Genomic DNA, 6363 nt, shown 5'->3' with positions numbered 1-6363 from the left:
TTAGGTTACCCAGCCGCCTCCACACCTAACCACTAGGTTACCCTGCCGCCCTACACCTAACCACTAGGCTACTCCTGCCGCCTCACACTCTAACCACTAGGTTACCCTGCTGCCTCTACACTCTAACCACTAGGCTACCTCTGCCTTCTCTACACTCTAACCATTAGGTTACCCTGCCTCTCTACACTCTAACCACTAGGTTACCCTGCCTCCTCTGCACTCTAACCACTAGGCTACTCCTGCCTCTCACACTCTAACCACTAGGCTACCCTGCCTTCTACACCTCCAACCACTAGGTTACCCTGCCGCCTGCTACCCCCAACCACTAGGTTACCCTGCCGCCTACACTCCCAACCACTAGGCTACCCTGCCGCCTCTACACTCTAACCACTAGGTTACCCTGCCGCCTCTACACTCTAACCACTAGGCTACTCTGCCTTCTCTACACTCTAACCATTAGGTTACCCTGCCTTCTCTACACTCTAACCACTAGGTTACCCTGCCTTCTCTACACTCTAACCACTAGGCTACCCTGCCTTCTCTACACTCTAACCACTAGGCTACCCTGCCTTCTCTACACTCTAACCACTAGGCTACCCTGCCGCCTCTACACTCTAACCACTAGGCTACCCTGCCGTCTCTACACTCCTAACCACTAGGTTACCCTGCCGCCTCTACACTCTAACCACTAGGCTACCCTGCCGCCTCACACTCTAACCAATAGGTTACCCTGCCGCCTCTACACTCTAACCACTAGGCTACTCCTGCCGCCTCTACACTCTAACCACTAGGCTACCCTGCCACCCCTCCACTCTAACCACTAGGCTACCCCTGCCGCCTCTACACTCTAACCACTAGGCTACTCCTGCCACCTCTACACTCTAACCACTAGGTTGCCCTGCCACCCCTCCACTCTAACCACTAGGCTACTCCTGCCGCCTCTACACTCCTAACCACTAGGGCTACCCTGCCACCTCTACACTCCTAACCACTAGGTTACCCTGCCACCCTGCCGACCTTAGCGGATGCACACATGTGGATTGTTTTAAGAGCTTTCTTATTCGACAATTTTTGGAATGGTCTTAATGTACTGCTAGAATTCCTTACAGAAAACACGGAAGAGTGGTTTTACATGAGTGAATTTACATATAGGAATATTACCTTTCACATTAGCATAATTAGATTTATGAGGTAAAATTGTTTTTCTATATCCTTTTATAGTTAAGGAAACCGAGCAGCACATTTTCCCATAAAAACAAAAGTCATCAAGAATGTTAACAATTATAAATCTATGAATATCTTTCCATAGTTTCTTTGAAATGTAGACAATGCCAAAATAAATGCTCAACTGTTTCTGGATGCTCAACACAAAAACTACAGTTAATGTTAATGTCTTTTTTGTTGAGCTTTCTTCAGGTAACGATCTCACAGGGTCATATACTTATGGATCACTTCTGAAAGAGACCTTCTTTCACCTTGTTAATTAACAAGCAGGTGTTTGTGTGGTAATAAACATGCTTTTTCCCCCAACAGATATTATTGACAAATGTATTCCAGTAAGTTGTGACATAGAGGTCTGGTTACACCTCTAAACAACATGAGAGTTCCAGATGGAATAGCATCAAAGACTATGGCGAACTCTCTAGGTGTAACAGGGATATTGTAACGAGATTTTTTTTAAATCCTCATAATTGTGTAACAATCCTTCTGCATTAAAAAGTTGACTCACCAGCAGGATATGATTATTAAACCAGTTCTTTAAAAATCAAGACTTGTTTCTCTACAAAACATCGTTATTGTTACATATGAAAATACCTACGCAGGTGAAAATTAGGTTTATATATTAACAACCACGCTAAGAATATTAGCCTATGAAAAGCAGATCATCTCCAAAAATGCAGTTGTACTGTAATTATGAAACGGTTAAATTTTTAATTGAAATGCACTGCGGATATGAGTGAAATTGTGTAAGTAACTCCATCACACTGTATAAAGCTATGATAAATTTTTTGATATTTTTACTGAAAACAAGACAAAAATACTAAGTAATTTTTTGCAGTGTGACTCCATTAAGTGTGTGTGTGTGTGTGTGTGTGTGTGTGTGTGTGTGTGTGTGTGTGTAGATTAAATATGAACGGGCCAAAACGGACATGGCAGCAGGTCAAACTAAATACAAGAACATTCTGCAGAATGGTATGGTCCCTGACTAATATTTAACAAAGCACAAGCATATATTGTACCCAGAAGGTGCCTGCTCACACATTGTCTGTACTGTTTTAGCAGTGAAAAGAATACCCACAGACAAGGCACGGGTGGTGGGTCACCAAAGGCTGACCTTACCCCAGCAGAGGACATGGCCTTGGAGCTAAATAAAGGCAGGCCCGTCTTAGAGGGGATCCCTGGGGGAAAGAGACGAGCATAGGTTCCTCCCAAGATGCCACCCGCTTCATTCAAGGTATGTCCTTCCATCTCTACATGGGATACAACCACATTCATATTGAATCAATTTGGACTGTCTGACTTTGGTTTACCTATTGCCTTGCAGTGTCTGGCAGCACTGTGTTCCTGTTAGAGCCACCAGCACAAGCACCAGACGATGCTGATCCAGTGAGTACTCCATCAAAGGCATACTGTAGGCCTGGCATGTCTTGTCTACTAGCTTCAATATGAATCCGATTAAATGTGATAGGTGAAGGCCCCAGTGCAGCAGCAACAGCACATGATGGAGACGATGATGAGGAGGAGACCATCTCTGGATTCCAGAAGGCATGAGGTATCATGTTAAGACTGTGAAAGTACTATTTACTCTACAATGGTGAGGAGTCCTCATCAAAAAAAAAAATCTAATTTATTTTACAGGACCCAGATGCTATACAGTGGGAAAACCAGCCTGGCAACATAGTGCGTATTAATAAAAGGACACCACATCCTGCCAAATTCCAGCTGCGCTAATTGTATTGTGTTCACAGAGCTCACAAGCTATCAGAAAGTTGTATGGCAACCACCTCCGGCGCCAAATAGAACTGGCAGACATAGACATTCAGTACAAGAAGAAAAAGATGGAAAATCTTGCACTGGAGTCCGAAATAAAAAGAGGACAATTAGGAAACTGGACCTTGAAATAAAAAACTTGAGAGGGAGGTGAGATATGCCTTCAATGTACACTGTATGCTAACTGTAACACAAATGTATTAATCATTATTTTCTTTCCTCCCCCAGCTCCAAGAAGATGACACAGCTCAAAATAAAAATTAGGTATATTCTCGTAAAGTCAAGTGAGCCATGACATATGAGCTCTTATTGTGAGCACACAGGACGGTGGCATCTTTCTAAGGTTTTTTTTATTTTCCCCAGCAATCAGTACAACCAAGTCATCGTTATAAGGCATCGCCCTCTTTTGCCCACCCCCCAGCACCAGGTGTGGCCACTAGCCTATATGAAGGCCCAAAATTGTGTGTTCCTTTCTGCTCTGACAATGGCATGCCCATTCGTGCGAGATGTGGTGGATGAAGAAGCACTTGTGCTGAGGAGAGCCTTCAGGCGAGAAAGGGTCTTCAGGGACCGGTTGGACCCACTGGCCTTCCCTGATGACCATCTATATGAAAGATACAGGTTTTCTGCAGATGGCATCAGGTATCTATGCAGACTACTGGGTCCCAGGATTAAGCACCGCACTGCACGGAGCCATGCACTGAGTGTGGAGCAAATGGTTTGTGTGGCCTTGCGCTTTTTTGCTAGTGGAGCCTTCCTGTACTCAGTGGGGGATGCAGAACAGCTGAACAAGGCCACAATTTGCCGCACAATAAGGAGTGTGTGTCTGGCTATCAAAGCATTAGCAGATGTCTTCATCTCCTTCCCTGGCCACAGAAGACTCTGTGACATCAAAGAGGAGTTCTATAGGATTGCAGGTAAGAGGATCTACAAATTACAGGACAACTGTTAACACATAGTAGGATACTCATTACTTTGTGTGACAGGTTTCCCCAATGTCATTGGTGCAGTGGACTGCACACACATAAGGATAAAAGCCCCCTCAGGTGCCCATGAGGCCGATTTTGTGAATAGGAAATCCTTTCACAGCATTAATGTTCAGGTGAACATAACTTTTTGATATTGTCCATTGACGAACACTCTGCATTGCCAGTGATGTGCATTGATTGGTGTAATATTCCTCATCTTATGATTTCAGATGGTCTGCAATGCTGACTGTGTGATCAGCAATGTTGTGGCAAAATGGCCTGGCTCAGTCCATGACTCCAGAATCTTTCGGGCCTCTGAAATCTATCATCAAAGGTAAGCCACACAACCCCTATTTATAACCATCATGGCTGTGTCAAGAATATCACTGTGTTTATGAGGTAGTAATGATGAGATTTTGTGTTGACAGGTGAATTCTCTGGTGTGTTGCTGGGAGACAGGGGGTATGGCTGCCAGCCTTTTCTCCTGACACCTTTCACAGACCCCCAGGAAGCACAGCAGGCCTACAACCATGCCCATGCCAGGACCAGGGCCAGAGTTGAAATGACCTTTGGCCTCCTGAAGGCACGCTTTCACTGCCTTCACAAATTAAGGGTCAGCCCTGTTAGGGCATGTGATATTACTGTGGCTTGTGCTGTCCTCCACAATGTGGCCTGCCTGAGGAAGGAGAGGGCCCCAGAGTGCCACCAGCCATGGACTGGGACAATCCGGCAATCTTCCCTGATGACGACAGTGGTCGGCTGCTGAGGGACCAATATGTGTTGAATTATTTTAGTTAGTATGTGTGCTTTCAATTTTGGTTAAATATGTCTGCGGTGGCAGAGGAATTTGGGTTTTTTGGGTTCGTTTTTGGACGAATTTGGCCTCTTATGATGTTTGTGCGGTATACTGTGTGTAATACAAGGCTGCAGGGAGGCTACTGCATCCATTCATTTGTCTGTTCAGTTGATGTGTATGGATTTGTCCTGCATTTATTTTAGTGTGCAGACATGCAGGGTGTGTTATATACAGACCTTTGAATGTGTATGTATCATTTTGTATAATATGCTTGGATTCTGTGCTTTCCATCTTGTAGAGTCACTGTGACTTCAGTTTCGAAAGGAGCTGATGGTTTACCTGCTTTGTTTTGTCCTTATTCAATAAAGGAACATAATGTTACACATTGTGTTTTTATATTCATATGGAATGTGTATTTGTTTATATGACAGAGTACTAGGGCCACACTGAAGAAAAAGGATAAAGTCATACATTTATGAGGCTGGTTCTTTCTGCAGAAAAGCTACATATTGTTTTTACAGTTTTGATACTTATGACAATGTGATACTTAATATTCTGGCACATCAGCATGTCTTTGTTTATGAAACCATACTGAAGTACAATTTCCTGAAATGCCCCACATCTGTCATTTTAACAACTGTCCTCCTTTAAAACAACTGGTTACAATATTATGACTTGTGTTTTTTCCCCCTGTGGCCCTAATATTCTATCATTTTATATATAGCCTTATAGTCTATGGGAAACTGTAAATTATCTAATGATAGCAACATCATCTAAAAATCATTTTTTATCCAAAAAAAATCATTGAAATTAATGATCACAAATTTAAATAATAACAGTGGGTCTAGTTATATGTGATAACAATGTATAGTGAGCAGTGAAATAACTATTGGTTTCATTTGTGGTGACTGCTGACTGGACATTTAGGGATGAGATTAAATAGATCCTGAATTTAGGGCCTGGTCTGGAGCAGGCTAGCTCCACAGAAATAAATCTCCATGGTAATTTATACCATAACATATCCTCCTGCCCCTATCCATCTTTAGTGCAACCGGATTACGGATCAATTGAGCCAGGATCACCAAGATATCCTGGCTTAACTTTCTATCTCAGTTTTGTGCAACAGGCCCCAGGTAGGGCTGTGGTCTGGGTTTCCCCACTGGTTTGTGTATTGGTCTATTTTCATCTTTATTAAAGATGTATCAAAAATAACCACGCTGCATTTTGGTCTGCCTCTCTTTCACCAGAAGAGAACCGTGACACTGAAAAGTATTATTCAAAGTAGGAAAATCAACAACAAAAATGTAGGCCACCATATTCATATGTGTTCATAACGACAGATTTCCTAATATGAAGTGTATGATTTTTCCAGATAAAGTTGAAAAGCATCTGGTCAACCGCTCTACCTATTTTATTGTGAAGATGTCGGGACTGGGCTGCGTGTAGGGACTGGGCTGCGTGTAGGGGACTGGGCTGTGTGTAGGGGACTGGGCTGTGTGTAGGGACTGGGCTGCATGTGGGGACTGGGCTGTGTGTAGGGACTGGGCTGTATGTAGGGGACTGGGCTGTATGTGGGGACTGGGCTGTATGTAGGGGACTGGGCTGTAT

General features: G+C 43.6%; 1 long non-coding RNA gene across 1 annotated transcript; it reads left to right on the top strand.

Moving 5' to 3' along the window:
* Nucleotides 1-3217: 3217 nt before the first annotated feature.
* On the top strand, nt 3218-4269 carry LOC135537829 (uncharacterized). Its single transcript, XR_010455282.1, has 3 exons — nt 3218-3255; nt 3355-3908; nt 4190-4269. It is a non-coding gene; the product is annotated as an uncharacterized LOC135537829 (long non-coding RNA).
* Nucleotides 4270-6363: the final 2094 nt, after the last annotated feature.

Source organism: Oncorhynchus masou, unplaced genomic scaffold (assembly GCF_036934945.1).
Source record: "Oncorhynchus masou masou isolate Uvic2021 unplaced genomic scaffold, UVic_Omas_1.1 unplaced_scaffold_8487, whole genome shotgun sequence".
NCBI classification, from domain to species: Eukaryota; Metazoa; Chordata; class Actinopteri; order Salmoniformes; family Salmonidae; genus Oncorhynchus; species Oncorhynchus masou.
This window is presented reverse-complemented; position numbering and strand designations above follow the sequence as displayed.